Genomic DNA, 20,190 nt, shown 5'->3' with positions numbered 1-20,190 from the left:
CTTCAAAAAGACCTGGACAGGCTGGACACCTGTCCAGCAACTGGCTTCTCGAATTTAACCTCACCAAATGCAAAGTCATGAAGATCGGGGAAGGGCAAAGAATACCGCAGACGGAGTATAGGCTAGGTGGCCAAAGACTGCAAACCTCGCTCAAGGAGAAAAATCTTGGGGTGAGTACAACACTGAGCACGTCTCCGGAAGCACACGTCAACCAGATAACTGCTGCAGCATATGGACGCCTGGCAAACCTGAGAATAGCGTTACGATACCTTAGCAAGGAATCGTTCAAAACACTGTACACCGTGTACGTCAGGCCCATACTGGAGTATGCAGCACCTGTTTGGAACCCACACTTGATCAAGCACGTCAAGAAATTAGAGAAAGTGTAAAGGTTTGCGACAAGGTTAGTTCCAGAGCTAAGGGGAATGTCCTACGAAGAAAGGTTAAGGGAAATCGGCTTGACGACACTGGAGGACAGGAGGGTTAGGGGAGACATGATAATGACATACAAAATACTGTGTGGAATAGACAAGGTGGACAGAGACAGGATGTTCCAGAGAGGGGACACAGAAACAAGGGGTCATAATTGGAAGTTGAAGACCCAGATGAGTCAAAGGGATGTTAGGAAGTATTTCTTCAGTCATAGAGTAGTCAGGAAGTGGAACAGCCTAGCAAGTGAGGTAGTGGAGGCAGGAACCATACATAGCTTTAAGATGAGGTATGATAAAGCTCATGGAGCAGGGAGAGAGAGGACCTAGTAGCACTCAGTGAAGAGGCGGGGCCAGGACCTGAGTCTCGACCACTGCAACCACAACTAGGTGAGTACACACACACACCTCATTCTTGTTCTCGTATGTGGTGCTTAAAACCAGTCAGGTTTATGACAAGTTTTCTTTCTATCTTGCCAGCGTCATCTGAGTCATCTTTGTGTGTGGATGAGATGGGTGGGTGGAGAGTGATGGGGTGTTGATGTGACGAGATGGGGTGTTGATGTGACGAGATGGGGTGTTGATGTGACGAGATGGGGTGTTGATGTGACGAGATGGGGTGTTGGAGGATATACCTTTCTAGAGGTGTTGAGAATGTTGGTGGTGGTGACCCCAGCAGGGATTGTATTTTAGGTGGTGATGGTGATTTTGGTGAAGGTAGTTGGGTAGGTATTTGAGTTGATGGTAGTGGTGTTGGTGATGATGGTAGTGGTGTTGGTGATGATGGTAGTGGTGTTGGTGATGATGGTAGTGGTGGTGGAGGCGCTGCTAGCGATGGTGATGATGTTGGTAATAACCACGATGACTGTGCGAATGATGACGATGAATGTGTTGATAACGAAGGCATAGATGATGACGGAGATGTTGCTAATGATGGTGATAACGATAATGATGGTGACAGCCGAGGTGATGATAATGATAAGTTCGTAAAAAGCTGTAGCTTTGTGCGGGTAAGTGATGGTGACTCGAATACTGATAACCATTCCAGTAATAAAGGTGACAGTGATGGTGGTGATGGTGACGACTTTGTTGTTGGTGGTGGTGTCGATGGTGACGACTTCGTTGGCGGTAGTGATGGTGCTGATAGTGACGACTTTGGTAATAGTGATGGTATTGATGGTGACGCCTTTGTTGGTGGTAGTGATGGTGATGGTGACGACTTTGTTGGTGATGATGATGACGACTTTGGTGGTAGTGATGGTGTTGATGGTGAAGAAATTGTTAATGGTGACGACTTTGTTGGTGGTGGTGATGGTGCTGTTGGTGACGAAACTGTTGATGATGACGGCTTTGTTGGTGATAGTGATGGTGATGGTGACCTTGGTGGTAGTGATGGTGCTGATGGTGACGACTTTGTTGGTGGTAGTGATGGTGATGATCGTGACGACTTTGTTGGTGGCAGTGATGGTGTTGATGGTGACGCCTTTGTTGGTGATAGTGATGATGGTGACGACTTTGTTGGTGATAGTGATGATGTTGGGGACGAAATTGTTAATGGTGACGACTTTGTTGGTGATAATGATGATGTTGATGACCAAATTGTTAATGGTGACGACTTTGTTGGTGATAGTGATGGTGATGATGGTGACGACTTCGTTGGTGGTAGTGATGGTACTGATGGTGACGATTTTGTTGGTGATAGTGACGGTGTTGATGGTGACGCTTTTGTTGGTGATAGTGATGATGGTGACGACTTTACTGGTGGTAGTGATGGTGTTGATGGTGACGACTTTGTTGTTGGTGCTAATGGTGATGACTTTGTTAGTGATAGTGATGTTGATGGTGACGACTTTGTTGGTGATAGCGATGTTGATGGTGACGACTTTGTTGGTGTTTGCGTTGATGGTGATGACTTTATTGGTAATAGTGATGTTGATGGTGACGACTTTGTTGGTGATAGTGATGTTGATGGTGACGAATATGTTGGTGATAGTGATGGTGTTGATGGTGACGGTTTTGTTGGTAGTGATGGTGTTGATGGTGACGACTTTGTTGGTGATAGTGATGATGGTGACGACTTTGTTGGTGGTAGTGTTGGCGTTGATGGTGACGACTTTGTTGGTGACAGTGATGATGGTGACGACTTTGTTGGTGATAGTGATGAAGTTGATAGTGACGACTTTGTTGGTGGCAGTGTTGGCGTTGATGGTGACGTCTTTGGTGGTGATAGTGATGATGGTGACGACTTTGTTGGTGATAGTGATGGTGTTGATAGTGACGACTTTGTTGGTGGCAGTGTTGGCGTTGATGGTGACGTCTTTGGTGGTAGTGACAGTGTTGATGGTGACGGCTTTGTTGGTGATAATGATGGTGTTGATGGTAACGATTTTGTTACTGATAGTGATTTTGTTGATGGGGACGATTTTGTTGCTGATAGTGATTGTGATGGTGACGATTTTGTTGCTGATAGTGATTGTGTTGATGGAGACGACTTTGTTGGTAATAGTGATGGTGCTGATGGTGACGAATTTGCTGGTGATGGTGATAGCGACGACTTTATTGGTGATAGTGATGATGACTTTGTTGGTAGTGATGGTGTTGATGGTGTCGACTGTGTCAGTGGTGTTGATGGTGACGACTTTGTTGGTGCTATCGATGAGATTGATGGTGACGACTTTGTTGGTGGTGGCGATGGTGTTGATGACAGCTTTGGTGGTGGTGGTGGTGGTAGTGAGAGTGTTGATAGTGATGATTTTGGTGGCAGTAATGATTGTGTTGATGGTGACGACTGTAGTAGTAATTGTGATAATGTTGATAGTGGCGACTTTATTGGTGGTGCTTGTGATGATAGTGACGACTCTGGAGGTGGCAGTGAAGGTGACAGAAGTGACTTTTGAAGAGATGGTGATAATGATAGTGACAGATGTGATTTAGGGTGGAGAGACGAGAGTGGCAGTGAACGTGGTAGTGATGTTGGAGATGGTGGTGATTGAGTGGCCAGGACTGCTGGAGACAGTAGAGGCAGTGAAGATAATGGTGAGTTTGACGTTGATGATAATGACGATGGTGATGATAATGATGATGGTGATGATACTGGGTGTTGTGGAGGTAATGGTGTTAAAGATGGCAGTTGTGTTAGAGGAGCTTGTGTTGGAGATGACAATAACTTGATCCATGATGGGGATGTTGGAGGTTGTAGATGTTTTGGAGTGGGCAGTGGTGCTGGAGTGGGCAGTGGTGTTGGAGTGGGCAGTGGTGTTGGAGTGGGCAGTGGTGCTGGAGTGTGCAGTGGTGCTGGAGTGGGCAGTGGTGCTGGAGTGGGCAGTGGTGCTGGAGTGGGCAGTGGTGCTGGAGTGGGCAGTGGTGCTGGAGTGGGCAGTGGTGCTGGAGTGGGCAGTGGTGCTGGAGTGGGTAGTGGTGCTAGAGTGGGTAGTGGTGTTAAAGAGGGGAGTGGTACTGGAGAATGTAGTGGCGTTAGAGAGGGTAATGGTACTGGAGTGGGTAGTGGCGTTAGTGAAGGTAGTGGTGCTGAAGAGGGTAGTGGTATTAGTGAGGATAATTGTACTGGGGTGGTTAATGGGGTTCGTGAAGACAGTGAGGTAGATGAAAGCAGTGGGGTTGGTGAAGGAAGTGGGGTTGGTGAAGGAAGTGGGGTTGGTGAAGGCAGTGGGGTTCGTGAAGACAGTGAGGTTGGTGAAGGCAGTGGAGTTGGTGAAGGCAGTGGGGTTGGTGAAGGCAGTGGGGTTGGTGAAGACAGTGGGGTTGGTGAAGGCAGTGGAATTGAAGACAGTGGGGTTGGTGAAGGCAGTGGGGTTGGTGAAGACAGTGGAATTGAAGACAGTGGGGTTGGTGAAGGCAGTGGGGTTGGTGAAGGCAGTGGGGTTGGTGAAGGCAGTGGGGTTGGTGAAGGCAGTGGAATTGAAGACAGTGGGGTTGGTGAAGGCAGTAGGGTTGGTGAAGACAGTGGAATTGAAGACAGTGGGGTTGGTGAAGGCAGTGGGGTTGGTGAAGACAGTGGGGTTGGTGAAGGCAGTGGGGTTGGTGAAGACAGTGGAATTGAAGACAGTGGGGTTGGTGAAGGCAGTTGGGTTGAAGAGTGTGGGGTTGGTGAAGGCAGGTGGGTTGGTGAAGACAGTGGGGTTGGTGAAGATATTGAGAGTGCTGAAAGCAGTGGGGATGAAGACAGTGAGGCTGGTGAAGGCAGTGGGGTTGGTGAAAGCAGTGGGGTTGGTAAAGGCAGTGGGGTTTGTGAAGACAATGGGGTTGGTAAAGGCAGTGGGGTTGGTGAAGGCAGTGGGGTTGGTGAAGGCAGTGGGGTTGGTAAAGGCAGTGGGGTTGGTGAAAGCAGTGGGGTTGGTGAAGACAGTGGAGTTGGTGAAAGCAGTGGGGTTGGTGAAGACAGTGGGGTTGGTGAGGACAGTTGGGTTGGTAAAGGCAGTGGGGTTGGTGAAAGCAGTGGGGTTGGTGAAGACAGTGGGGTTGGTGAAGACAGTGGGGTTGGTAAAGGCAGTGGGGTTGGTGAAGACAGTTGGGTTGGTAAAGGCAGTGGGGTTGGTGAAAGCAGTGGGGTTGGTGAAGACAGTGGGGTTGGTGAAAGCAGTGGGGTTGGTGAAGACAGTGGGGTTGGTGAAAGCAGTGGGGTTGGTGAAGACAGTGGGGTTGGTAAAGGCAGTGGGGTTGGTGAAGACAGTTGGGTTGGTAAAGGCAGTGGGGTTGGTGAAAGCAGTGGGGTTGAAGACAATGGGGTTGGTAAAGGCAGTGGGGTTGGTGAAGACAGTGGGGTTGGTGAAGACAGTGGGGTTGGTGAAGACAGTGGGGTTGGTGAAGACAGTGGGGTTGGTGAAAGCAATACGGTTGCAAAAGAAGGAATGTTAATATTTTTCGGTAGTGTTGAAGATGACGGAACAAGAGGAGAAAATGACACTTTTAAAGGTGTCTTCTGAGAATGTAGTGCCAAGAGTGGTAATACTGTAAGTGAAGGTGAACCTAGTCTTGAAGCTGCGTGCTGTGTTGGGTATAGTGGTGATGACAGTGGCTTTGCAGGTGGTGGTGGTGGTAGTGATGGAGAGGACAATATCTTCGGTGGGGGTAATGATGTTGAGGATAATACTAATGATGTTGGAGATAACAGCGATAACTGTGTTGTTGAGAGTCGTTGTTGAAGTGGGTATGGAAGTGGTTTTGGGGATGGTAGATGTGTTGGGGAAGATGATGGTGTTGGTGATAGAACTGATGTAAATGTCAGTGATAGTGAAGGAAGTGCTGGAGCTGGGAACGTTGATGGTATTGGAGGAGGCAATGGTGCTGTAAATGGTAATATTGCTGAAGATAAAATTATTGTAGGGAATGATAATGTTGATGAAGATAGTAATGGTGTTGTAGATGGTAGCAGTGTTGGCAGTAGTAATGGTGCTGTAGATGGTAACAGTGTTGGAAGTAGTAATGATGTTGTAGATGGCAATGATCTTGGAGATGGTAATTGTACTGTAGATTGTATTAATTCTGGAGACGGGAGCAATTTTGAAGACGATGGTGAAGCTGAAGAAGTTGAGTACATGAAAGACGTCCGAGAAGTTGATAAATAATGAGTCTTTGTTGAAGAAGCAGATGTTAATAATTGTGTTAAGAAATTATTTTCTTTGCTTGTCTTGGCAATAACTCCTGATGCTGATGTTTCGTGAAAGGTCGTCTTCACTTCAGTTCTTGGTGTCCAGTTAGCTGCTGGTGGTGTCACTAATGCTGCCAACGAAGACTTGTAAGTCAAAGAAGCGTTACTAGATAACGAAGTCATAATAGCTGACATCACTAACGACGGCGTGAGTTTAATAGTAATAACTGCAGTGGGAAGAGTAGTAGTAGCAGTTGTCGTAGTATCAGTAGTAATAGCAGCAGCAGCAGATGACAACCCTTGAACCGTTAAATGAGTCTGTGTTGCTGAGGAAAAGGATCGTTGTCTTAGTGGACTGGTTGCGGGTGGGGAGCTTGTTGTGGTGAGTATCATTTGCAAAGAAAGCTCTTCTTGTGAATTCTGGACGATGGTGGATTGGGCAGGAATATGAGATAGTGGACTTGGGATCAAGAGATACTGCCGGCTCGGGTAAAGCTTGTGCTCTGAAGTAACTGATGACTGCGTTGCAGTTGAAGGAGGACGTATTACGCTTGCAGGAGCGTAACTTGAAGCAAATTGAACTAGACGTGGTGTCTGTTTGTTAAAGACTCTATGATTGTCCACATGATGTAAAACCTCAGATGGGACATGGAACGTTTTTCTTTGCATCATTTGTTGAATGCTTTCTCCACTATCTGTGACAGGTGTATCTGTAGCAACTATCGGACTGGATGCAGATGGATTATATATTTCTTGAAAAGATGAGGGAAATTGTGGTTCTTGTCGGGGTTCCTGTGTCTGGGAGTGATGTTTGCTTGTGAGAGGGAAGTGTGTATGTGGCTGAGGCTGTTGTTGTTGAGGACCTAAACCGAGGTAAATAATTTTTTGTTGTGAAGAAACATGTTCATGTGATTTCGAGGGTTGCTGAATAATAGAAGGGTTGTCCTGTATCGTGGCTGGTCCCATCAGTCGTAAATGGAACATAGGAAGATGAAGAGAATCAGTCACTAGAGTTGTTGTTTCTTGTTGGGGTGATTGAGACTTCTCCAGCATTGCTTCATCGTCTTCTGGTAATGAATAAAGCTGTTTCCTAGAGCTTGACTTTAGGTGTATGGGACGCTCTACGTTTCCTAGTAAAGAAGGGGATGATAGGACATCATTAGTTGCTCCGACCTTGCTAACCGTAGCTAAAGTAGTACTTGAGTGTGTATCTCCCAGACGTGTAGGGCGATTTGTGTTCAGAGGATTGATACTTGTTTTGCCAGGATTTTGGGTACTAGATGGTACTGTGGTCTCCTGCAATGGGAGCTCCTGTAGCCTAGAAAATAGAAATTCATCTGTTCCTAAGGACGATGTAGCTGATAACTGTAACCTAGACGATGAAACATGAGACATCTCTTTGCTAGACGATACAGGAGAGGTCTGTGTGCTTGATAATGGATAAAGAGTGTGTATCCTTGACGATGATGGAGAGAATTCCCGTGTCACGGTCGAAGGCCCCCGTGTTGAAGAAGAATTGGTCTGTGCGGGCGATGAGAAGGATTGTGTCCGGGATGATAAAGGTCTCTGAAGCCTAATCCGCAAAGATGTTATTTGATGTGAATCCATTTTTGGTTGAGGAGATTTTGACCTGAAAAATGGTACTTGAGACCTAGTTTGAGTAGACCGAGACGTATTTGAAGTTGTCCTGGACACAGACGATATAACCTGGGACCTGTATAGAGTTGCCTGGGGCTTCGATGGTATTCTCTGAGACTTGGATGGAGTTGTCTGGGACGTGGATGGAGTTGCCTGAGACCTGGATGGAGTTGTAAGGGACGTGAATGGAGTTGCCTGGGACCTAGACAGCATAGCTTGGGACCTGGAAGGAGTTGCCTGGGAAATAGATGATATTGGCTGGGACTTAAACGGAGTTGCTTGAGATGTAAACCGTATTGCCTGGGACCCGAACAGATTGTCCTGGGACCTAGACAGTACTGTTTGGGACCTAGGCAGTATTGCCTGGGACCTGGATGGGGTTGCCTGGGAAGTGGATGGTGTTGCCTGGGACCTGAATGAAGTTGCATGAGACCTGGTCAGTATTACTTTAGATCTGGACTGTGTGGGCTGGAATCTGGACAATGTCTTCAGAGATTTTGGCAGCGTAGAAGAAACATTAAAGTTAGTAGGTCTGTGTTGAATGCCCTGATTTCTACTTCTTCCACTAAGTGGCCGTCGGTATTTTTCTTGCTCTCTGAAAAAATCTTCTCTTGTGTGCTTTGAAAACTGTGAGGAAGACCTGAGGAAGGAATTGTTTTTTCTTCCAAACACTTCAGTTTCTTCAAGGAGTTTATCGTGAACTTCTTCGCTTGAGGAAAGTATGTCTTCCTTACTGTCCCTTGTCAGATCAGTTTTGAGAATTACTGGGAAATTAAAGAAAGGTGAACTTGGCTCCAGGAACTGACTATTTACAGCTTCACGATTGCCGCCATACTTCGAGGATTTGTTATCTGCTTCGATTAGTTTGATATCGGGATTTCTAACTAAAGGAAAGATTTCTGGACGAGACATTCCCGGAGAACCAGTCACTGTGACTGTGTCTTGCTGCTGCTTTTTACTGTAGCTGCCCATGACCCTATGCTCACTATTGGAATTTTTATTTAAGGGAAAGATCTCTGGCAGAGACATACCCTGAGAGCTGTTCTTAGAGCCATTATTTCGCTGCACTGTTACGCTGTAACTGTTCTTCGAAAGAACAATTGTCTCGTCCGTGGAAACCCTGACATCGGATATCTTTGGAAGTACAATCATTGGTGCAGAAGACAAAATCCTTAACCCAAACTCGTTGAATATTTTATCAGTTTTTGCTGTCGAAGATTCTATGATAGACTGATCCTGTTGTGTATTTAGCTTCTTTAGTTCACGCGGATTAGAAGGAAGCTTAGCACGTAATACTGGCCTAGTATTTTTATGCTCACTAGAGAACTGGTGTTCGTGGGTCACCTCCTGTTGACGACTATTATATTTAACGGTAAAAAGTTCCAAAACTGGATCCAAAGTAACGGTTGGAGAATCTTGCCCACTGTCTGCTGGGTTCTCTGACATAAATGTTTTCATTTTTGAGGAGTCAGGCAGACCACGAGATAAAGGCTCTGGTATATCATGGGCAAGATGTGGTTGTTTTGAATTGGAAAGTGGGCGATTTTGTGGTCTACGTGGTCTAGGTATGAGCCGGCCTGGAGTCTTGGCTGGTCCATGAGGCCTCGCTAAAAGTCGACTTCTACCTAAAGTCTCGATCGGCTTGAAAACTGGTCGAAAATTATCCTTCACAATGCTACTATCTTCATTTTTCTTACTGCTTGATGTAGGGTGTAACTCGTGCGCAATTTCCAGAAGAAATTTACTACTCTGTCTCCTCTGTGTTTGAGGACGTGACCTCCGCAGTGATGGCAACTTTGCAGGTCTTCTTGGGAACCTACTCGAGGAATCTGGAATACCAACTGGGGGAGGCCGACTGACATTGTGAAGTTCATGGTGACTCCTCAAAATGTGTTTTCCGCTAGGTCTCACAAATGGTACTGGCCTTTTCTTAAACCGAAGAGAATTTCTTTCACGTAAGCCTAGTGTTGGCTGTCTGTGAGCCTGTGGTGGTTTGACTGTGAAGCCGTTGTATAAGATAAAGTCATCTGGTGGTATTGGATTGTCTTGGCCTTCAGGAGTATGGACTGGATTTTCCTTGTCTGTGGCGCTATCATATAAATCAAAATCATCTGGCAATGACAGATCTTTGGCGCCTTTTGCCGTATGATTGAAATCTGTCTCGTCAATGGTGCTGTCAAATAAGGCTAAGCTATCGGGAGATATTGCATCTTCATAGTCTTGTGAAGAGTGGTTGGGTTCCGACTTGTCTATGGTGCTTACATATAAGGCAAAGTCTCCTTGTGGTATCGGAGCATGACTAGAATGTACCTCGTCTGTTGTGCTGTCAAATAAGGCGACGTTATCTGGTAGTGACAAATCTTTAGGGTCTTCTGGAATGTTGACGGGATGTATCTTGTCTGTAGTATTCTCACTTAAGGCGAAGTTATGTGGTAGTGATGGATCTTTGGGGTCTTTTGTAATGTGGACGGGATCTTTCTCGTCTGAAGTGCTGTCAAAACTATCTGTTAGAGATGGACCTGTAGTATCTTCTGGCATGTAGTTAGGCTCTGCTTTGTCTCTGATACTGTCATATATGACATAATCATCAGGTGATGCTAAATATTCATAGCCTTCTGAAGAATGATTGGTTTCCGCCTTGTTTACGGTGCTGTCATATAAGGCGTAGTCATTTGGTGATGCTGAATTTTCATAGTCTTCTGGAGAATGGTTGGGTTCCACTTCGTCTGTGTTGCTCTCATTTAAAATGAAGTCTCCCGGTGATATCAGATCTATGGGACTTTCTGGAGTGTGTTCGGGATCTGTCTCGTCTGTAGGGCTCTTAAATAAGTCGAAATTATCTGGTAGTGATGATTCTTTGGGCTCTTCTAGGGAATGGTCGGGCTCTATCTCATCTGTATGGTTGTCAAATAAGTCGAAATTATCTGGTAGTGACGGCTCTTTGGGGTCTTCTGATGTGTTACTGGTATCTGCCTCATCTGTGGTACTATCAAATAAGGCGAAGTTATCTATTACTGACTGATTTTGGGGGTTTTCTGGGGTATAGTCTGGTTTCACTTTGTCGGCGGGGCTATCAGATACTGCGAAGGTATCTGATAGTGACGGTTTCAGTGGGTCTTTTGGAGTTTGAGTTGGACCTGCTTTGTTTGTGGAGCTGATAAATAAGGCGATGTTATGTGGTAGTGATGGATCATTAACGTCTTCTGGAGTGGGACTAGGATCTTCTTTGTCAATGGTGCTATCATATATGGCGACGTCATGGGGTGATTTTTGATCTGCATAGTCATTCTGAGTGTGATTGAGATCTACCTCGTCTGTGAAGTCATCATATAAGACAAAATAATCTGGTACTATCGGATTTTCATAGTCTTCTTGTGAATAATTGGGAGCCTCATCATCTGAGAGTTGCAAATGTGGCTCTTCTTTTAACATGGTGTTCTCGTATGATGGAACTGTCTCAGTGGGAGGTATTACAGTAGTAGGCTGCGAGGGGGAAATCGTGGCGGATGGTATGAAAGCAGCGTCTTCCGGCTGCTGTGTTCCTGTGACTGCTGAGATGATCTGAGACGCATCTTTATTGTTGGAGTTGAAGGGAGTTAACTTGGAATGTTTATCAAAAGGAACTCCAGCAAGGGACACAATGCTGTCCTCACGCTGGTCGCCATCGGGTGTGTCAAATGAAAGCGTGTCAGTGAACGTTGATATGGAAGGGGCTTCTCCATCTTGGCCTCCACTGTAAGGAAAGTTTACAAAACCGGAGCCTTCCTTGCCGCCATTCAGACTGTCTTCTAGGGATGACTGTGTCTTACTGAGTTCCTGAGTAGTCGTTTCTTTATATTTTGTACCTTCTTCATCCTTTAGAACAGCAACATTCAACCCATTGAAGTTGTGGCTGGTGGTGGTAGCAGGCGGCTCCGGCAAGATGCCGGAGATGGACTCATAGATGGCTTTAGTTGTTCGTTGTTCTGGTGTCAGCTGCTTCTCGTCAATATTTAAGTCCTTCAGCACTTCTTTCTCTAAAAGTTTTAACCTCTCCTCTTTTTGAAATGGAAGAAAAGAAAACGCTGGATTGTTAATTGAAGATTTAAAAGTATCTTGGTAAGACTTTGTCGCAGGTTGCCGCAAAATATCGAAGTTGTTGCTCCTAGACTTCGTGTCGTCGGGCGGCCCAAATGTACTCTGGCCTCCAAATGACCCAAGTTGAAGAGATTCTCCTCCAAATCTCTGAGATGAAGAGCCGGATATGAAGCCAGAATTAAAACCTAAACTTCCTCCCCCTGCTCCTGGAAAACCAAGATTGCTTAAGCTACCTCCTGCAGCAGAAAAAGGCAAAAACGACTGTTGGCTTGCGACTGGTAAGTTCAGTTCTGGTAGAAACGGTGAGGAAGAGAGTCTGTTTCCATTCCCGTTGCTGAAACCTTGACCAAAGCTGCCTCCAATACCGGGTGTAAGAGCTCCCAGGCTTCCAAGCCCTCCGAATGCTCCTGCAAGACCAACACTTCCAAAGACACCCATGCCTCCAAAAAGGCCAGAGGAGCCTCCTACCGGGCTGGTGTAAGTCAAGGAGTGAGTCTGGAGGAGAGAATCAGAAAGTTATTAAAATCGTGACACATTTTTTAATTCTTTATTTGGCTTTTGTCAAGCTTTATTTCGTTCCATATATTTTTTTTATAACTATTTACAAGTATCATTTAATTATTTTTAGCAGTTTGTCTAACTACTGATGTATCCTAGCTTTATAAATTTTAATATGTATTATTATTATAATCATGGGAAGCGCTAAACCCGTAGGACTATACAGTGCATGTGGGGGGGATGGAAGGTATTCAGGCTCAATTCAGGGAGCCGGAGCACAGATCCAATTCCCTAGATCAAGAGCCCCTCACCAGCATCAAGAAGCCTCCCTTGAGGAGTTTAATAAGTATTATAATCAAAATTCCAATTTTATCACTCATTCTTTGTCTCCTCACGTAGCTTCGTGCTCAGTACATGATGGATACAAGTGGTGTAGTACCGACAATAGTACAGGAAAGACTGCATGAAGCTTTTATTAGGCCAACATTTCTCTCTATGTAGAGCTTTATCAGCAAGGAACGTCACATAAAAGCTTGCTCTTCAAGCAACTTTCCTTCACTTGGGCTAATATTACTTTAAGACCGTCTTCTCCCCAATATGTAATTATTACCATACATGCTAAAATTTGACCATGCCTTACCATCATCTTCAGTGCTCAAGGCATCAGCAAGAAACAACAACAGAAGCATTTGTTAAGAATATCTTCACGTTTGCTTCCCTTCGCTAATGATTCAACTAATTAAAAGTATTTTTAATTATGTGATGCTGAACTCTGCCCTTGGTTACAGAAGTGAGCCATGAGACTGATGTGCCTATAATGTCTGTGTTCTCTAGAGAAGGATTAGATCCCTCCTGGACGATTATCACGTCGCTGTTTGATAATGTTTTAGGACGCATCGACACCGCATATTCTTTCCATTTATAATTTGTTGGTTGTGAATCATTCCACACAGGGTACTGGCCTACCCATGGTACTGTTTCACCAATGGTATTGTTTCCTTCCCAGACGGTATTGTGCTAGCCATGGTATTTTTCCAGTCACATTATTAATGAACCACTCATGGCACTGTTCCACCCAGGGTATTCCAGCCATGGTGTTCTATGAGCGGTATTGTTCCATCCACAGAACTGTTCCATCCACAGCATTGTTTCAACCAGGATATTGTTCTACTATGAGTTGTTTCTCATATGAATTACCATCCATTAGGGTAACACTGGGGAGGTATATTAAAACTTTGGCTGGATATTTACGAGTAAAATGGGGTTCTAAAACTGTGGGTGACTCCTCAGTTAAATACTGAGGAAACTGGATGCATTTCGGCAACTATTATATCCGAGAAAAAGGTATCCTAGCATACCATAAGCCCAGCACACTCTGCCAATGCACGCAAGAGAAACAGTAGAAAGTACAGCAAGACTTCTTTGTACTGGAGAAATATCTAATCAGTGAAGTATCTAATTATGAAATACCTGGAGTTTACCTGGAGTTTACCTGGAGAGAGTTCCGGGGGTCAACGCCCCCGCGGCCCGGTCTGTGACCAGGCCTCCTGGTGGATCAGAGCCTGATCAACCAGGCTGTTACTGCTGGCTGCACGCAAACCAACGTACGAGCCACAGCCCGGCTGGTCAGGAACCAACTTTAGGTGCTTGTCCAGTGCCAGCTTGAAGACTGCCAGGGGTCTGTTGGTAATCCCCCTTATGTATGCTGGGAGGCAGTTGAACAGTCTCGGGCCCCTGACACTTATTGTATGGTCTCTTAACGTGCTAGTGACACCCCTGCTTTTCATTGGGGGGATGTTGCATCGTCTGCCAAGTCTTTTGCTTTCGTAGTGAGTGATTTTCGTGTGCAAGTTCGGTACTAGTCCCTCTAGGATTTTCCAGGTGTATATAATCATGTATCTCTCCCGCCTGCGTTCCAGCGAATACAGGTTTAGGAACCTCAAGCGCTCCCAGTAATTGAGGTGTTTTATCTCCGTTATGCGCGCCGTGAAGGTTCTCTGTACATTTTCTAGGTCAGCAATTTCACCTGCCTTGAAAGGTGCTGTTAGTGTGCAGCAATATTCCAGCCTAGATAGAACAAGTGACCTGAAGAGTGTCATCATGGGCTTGGCCTCCCTAGTTTTGGAGGTTCTCATTATCCATCCTGTCATTTTTCTAGCAGATGCGATTGATACAATGTTATGGTCCTTGAAGGTGAGATCCTCCGACATGATCACTCCCAGGTCTTTGACGTTGGTGTTTCGCTCTATTTTGTGGCCAGAATTTGTTTTGTACTCTGATGAAGATTTAATTTCCTCGTGTTTACCATATCTGAGTAACTGAAATTTCTCATCGTTGAACTTCATATTGTTTTCTGCAGCCCACTGAAAGATTTGGTTGATGTCCGCCTGGAGCCTTGCAGTGTCTGCAATGGAGGACACTGTCATGCAGATTCGGGTGTCATCTGCAAAGGAAGACACAGTGCTGTGGCTGACATCCTTGTCTATGTCGGATATGAGGATGAGGAACAAGATGGGAGCGAGTACTGTGCCTTGTGGAACAGAGCTTTTCACCGTAGCTGCCTCGGACTTTACTCTGTTGACGACTACTCTCTGTGTTCTGTTAGTGAGGAAATTATAGATCCATCGACCGACTTTTCCTGTTATTCCTTTAGCACGCATTTTGTGCACTATTACGCCATGGTCACACTTGTCGAAGGCTTTTGCAAAGTCTGTATATATTACATCTGAATTCTTTTTATCTTCTAGTGCATCTAGGACCTTGTCATAGTGATCCAATAGTTGAGACAGACAGGAGCGACCTGTTCTAAACCCATGTTGCCCTGGGTTGTGTAACTGATGGGTTTCTAGATGGGTGGTGATCTTGCTTCTTAGGACCCTTTCAAAGATTTTTATGGTATGGGATGTTAGTGCTATCGGTCTGTAGTTCTTTGCTGTTGCTTTACTGCCCCCTTTGTGGAGTGGGGCTATGTCTGTTGTTTTTAGTAACTGTGGGACGACCCCCGTGTCCATGCTCCCTCTCCATTGGATGGAAAAGGCTCGTGATAGGGGCTTCTTGCAGTTCTTGATGAACACAGAGTTCCATGAGTCTGGCCCTGGGGCAGAGTACATGGGCATGTCATTTATCGCCTGTTCGAAGTCATTTGGCGTCAGGATAACGTCGGATAGGCTTGTGTTAACCAAATTCTGTGAAGAAGTATTCTTCAGATATTGCATGAGAAATTTGTTTAATATAAAATAGTAAATTAAAGCCAACACAAGCCAAAATTGGTGTCAAGCTTCCTTCGAGAAAAACATATCAACAATTTTGAGCTTATTAACTGTAGGGGTAGGTAGGGTATGGCACAGGTTCCACGCTGCAACTGTGCTGCTGGCGGTGTCCAGGTCCTCTTGGATGCGGAGGGGAAATTACGCCCCCTTCATGCCTCATAGTAACTGTCCCTCTGCTTTCCGTTTTTGTTTCCTTCCTCCTTTCCTTTTTTCTTAAAATAATAAGAAAAAAGTGCCATCATCATGGAGACTTCATTACATGACCTTCCACTATTCCTCTCAGGCCCCTTTTTGTTATCGCATCCTGTTCCGACCTGGCTTCGTTGTTGGACTATTCTTCGGACATTTCCCATACCCCTGTACCTTCTGCTGGTGATGCTCCAGGTGCAGAGGCTCTGCCCATGTCTTCTAGTGCCTCTGACTCTTGCACATCTTTGATCGTGCCAGGAAGGAAAAAAGACTGACAAGAAATAACAGAAATCTTACACCAACTGTAAACACTTCTAGAGCAAAGGCACGGAAATTGATCTCCACTCCAGAGCAACAGATATTAGAGCCAGCAAATAAAACTCCCCTAAATTCCATCAATATAACGACATTAATCTTTGCAAAGATACAGGGTCTAAAGCCGTCAACAAACAACAAAATTCCTTATATTGACGAACTGCTCACAGAGTCAAATGCAATGTTTGCAGCATTCACAAAGACACACATGAAGGATCATTTTGACAACGAAATGTGAATCTCAGGTAATAACCTATTCAGATGCGACAAACTAAGCAGGCAACGCTGATGGGGGGGAGGGGGGAGGGGTTGGCTTGTACCTGACCAGTCAACCAGAGTCGATCATTTGCTTAGAACTGCTAAACACCTCAAATGATGTAGTTGAAGTTTTGGCGGTAAAGACTGAAAACCAAAACCTTGTCATTGCAGATGCATACAAGCCTTCAGATGCAACTTCCCAGCAATTCCGGGAGCAGCTTTTGAAAATTGGCCACTGTCTGGAAAATCTCCCAACTCTTGCCCCAAACATTGCAGAGTCACTTGTTTGCACAGAACTGCTTAATGCCTCAAATGATGTAGTGGAAGTTTTAGCAGTAAAGGTCGAGAACCAAAACCTAGTCATTGTGGTAGTCTACAAACCTCCGGATGCAACATCCCAGCAATTCCAGGAACAGCTGTTAAAAATTGACCACTGTCTGGAAAATCTTCCAGCTCCTGCACCCAACATCATGCTCCTGGGGGATTTCAACTTAAGGCACCTAAAATGGAGGAATATAGCAAATAATATTGTTGCAGTACTAACACCAGGAGGCAGCTCTGATGAAAACTCACACTCACACGAGCTTTTAAATCTCTGCACAAAATTTAATTTAAACCAGCAAATAATAGAGCCTACTAGACTGGAGAATACACTAGACCTCATCTTCACTAACAATGATGATCTGATAAGAAATGTCACCATATCAAAAACAATATACTCAGATCACAACATAATTGAGGTTCAGACATGTAAGCGTGGAGCCCCAGACCGACATAATGAGACTAGTCACGAGGGAGCATTCACCAAATTCAACTTCAATAACAAAAACATAAAGTGGGAGCAAGTAAACCAAGTCCTAACCGATATAAGCTGGGAAGATATACTAAGCAACACAGACCCCAACTTATGCCTAGAACAGATTAACTTGGTGGCACTCGATGTATGCACAAGGCTTATTCCTCTAAGAAAAAGGAGGAGTAGATGTAAAATAGAAAGAGACAGGCGCTCCCTTTACAGGCGACGGAAAAGAATAACAGAGCGGCTAAAAGAGGTCAATATATCTGAAATGCGTAGGGAGACACTGGTCAGAGAAATAGCAAGCATCGAACTTAAGCTAAAGGAATCTTATAGGAGTCAGGAATCGCGGGAAGAACTAAAAGCCATAAATGAAATCGAAAGAAACCCAAAGTATTTCTTCTCCTATGCCAAATCAAAGTCGAGAACAACGTCCAGTATTGGGCCCCTACTTAAACAAGATGGGTCCTACACAGATGACAGCAAGAAAATGAGTGAGCTACTCAAGTCCCAATATGACTCAGTTTTTAGCAAGCCGCTAACCAGACTGAGAGTCGAAGATCAAAATGAATTTTTTATGAGAGAGCCACAAAATTTGGTTAACACAAGCCTATCCGACCATTCATCACATCTGTCAGACACTGCAACATCATGGGACCTTGGTACAAAGACTTCAACGCTTGCCCAACCTTTGGACGACGACCTACTTACACTAGTGGCAGGTCCCACTGTGATCCCGCCTCCTCCTGCTTGGACTCGTCTCACCGCAGTATATAAGCCACCTCTCTGGCCCTGTGCTGCACTTCCTACAAGAGTGATGGACTGAACACATCGATTCCAGGTTGAGGGACTGATTACCTCAAAACTTCTACTCTCCTTACCCATTTCTACTTTGTATTGGACTGATGAAGCCACTGTGTAGCGAAACGTTTCTTCAATAAAGATTCCCGTGTGTTGCATAAGTGTCTCAATTCTTCAACTTGTCGGTTTTCAAAACCATTCATCACATCTGTCAGACACTGCAACATCATGGGATCTTGGTACAAAGACTTCAACGCTTGCCCAACCTTTGGACGACGACCTACTTACACTAGTGGCAGGTCCCACTGTGATCCCGCCTCCTCCTGCTTGGACTCATCTCACCGCAGTATATAAGCCACCTCTCTGGCTCTGTGCTGCACTTCCTACAAGAGTGATGGACTGAACACATCGATTCCAGGTTGAGGGACTGATTACCTCAAAACTTCTACTCAGGGCAACATGGGTTTAGAACAGGTCGCTCCTGTCTGTCTCAACTACTGGATCACTACGACAAGGTCCTAAATGCACTAGAAGACAAAAAGAATGCAGATGTAATATATACAGACTTTGCAAAAGCCTTCGACAAGTGTGACCATGGCGTAATAGCGCATAAAATGCGTGCTAAAGGAATAACAGGAAAAGTCGGTCGATGGATCTATAATTTCCTCACTAACAGAACACAGAGAGTAGTCGTCAACAGAGTAAAGTCCGAGGCAGCTACGGTGAAAAGCTCTGTTCCACAAGGCACAGTACTAGCTCCCATCTTGTTCCTCATCCTCATATCCGACATAGACAAGGATGTCAGCCACAGCACCGTGTCTTCCTTTGCAGATGACACCCGAATCTGCATGACAGTGTCTTCCATTGCAGACACTGCAAAGCTCCAGGCAGACATCAACCAAATCTTTCAGTGGGCTGCAGAAAACAATATGAAGTTCAACGATGAGAAACTTCAATTACTCAGATATGGGAAACACGAGGAAATTAAATCTTCATCAGAGTACAAAACAAATTCTGGCCACAAAATAGAGCGAAACACCAACGTCAAAGACCTGGGAGTGATCATGTCGGAGGATCTCACCTTCAAGGACCATAACATTGTATCAATCGCATCTGCTAGAAAAATGACAGGATGGATAATGAGAACCTTCAAAACTAGGGAGGCCAAGCCCATGATGACACTCTTCAGGTCACTTGTTCTATCTAGGCTGGAATATTGCTGCACACTAACAGCACCTTTCAAGGCAGGTGAAATTGCCGACCTAGAAAATGTACAGAGAACTTTCACGGCGCGTATAACGGAGATAAAACACCTCAGTTATTGGGAGCGCTTGAGGTTCCTAAACATGTATTCCCTGGAACGCAGGAGGGAGAGATACATGATTATATACACCTGGAAAATCCTAGAGGGACTAGTACCGAACTTGCACACGAAAATCACTCACTACGAAAGCAAAAGACTTGGCAGATGATGCACCATCTCCCCAATGAAAAGCAGGGATGTCACTAGCACGTTAAGAGACCATACAATAAGTGTCAGGGGCCCGAGACTGTTCAACTGCCTCCCAGCACACATAAGGGGGATTACCAACAGACCCCTGGCAGTCTTCAAGCTGGCACTGGACAAGCACCTAAAGTCGGTTCCTGATCAGCCGGGCTGTGGCTCGTACGTTGGTTTGCGTGCAGCCAGCAGCAACAGCCTGGTTGATCAGGCTCTGATCCACCAGGAGGCCTGGTCACAGACCGGGCCGCGGGGGCGTTGACCCCCGGAACTCTCTCCAGGTAAACTCCAGGTAAACTCCTTACCCATTTCTACTTTGTATTGGACTGATGAAGCCACTGTGTGGCGAAACGTTTCTTCAATAAAGATTCCCGTGTGTTGCATAAGTGTCTCAATTCTCCAACTTGTCGGTTTTCAAAACCATTCATCACATCTGTCAGACACTGCAACATCATTGGATATTGGTACAAAGACTTCAACGCTTGCCCAACCTTTGGACGACGACCTACTTACACTAGTGGCAGGTCCCACTGTGATCCCGCCTCCTCCTGCTTGGACTCATCTCACCGCAGTATATAAGCCACCTCTCTGGCCCTTTGCTGCACTTCCTACAAGAGTGATGGACTGAACACATCGATTCCAGGTTGAGGGACTGATTACCTCAAAACTTCTACTCTCCTTACCCATTTCTACTTTGTATTGGACTGATGAAGCCACTGTGTGGCGAAACGTTTCTTCAATAAAGATTCCCGTGTGTTGCATAAGTGTCTCAATTCTTCAACTTGTCGGTTTTCAAAACCATTCATCACACA

This window comes from Cherax quadricarinatus, chromosome 1 (assembly GCF_038502225.1).
Source record: "Cherax quadricarinatus isolate ZL_2023a chromosome 1, ASM3850222v1, whole genome shotgun sequence".
NCBI lineage: Eukaryota > Metazoa > Arthropoda > Malacostraca > Decapoda > Parastacidae > Cherax > Cherax quadricarinatus.
The sequence above is the reverse complement of the archived record's forward strand: the minus strand, read 5'-3'. Positions refer to the sequence as shown.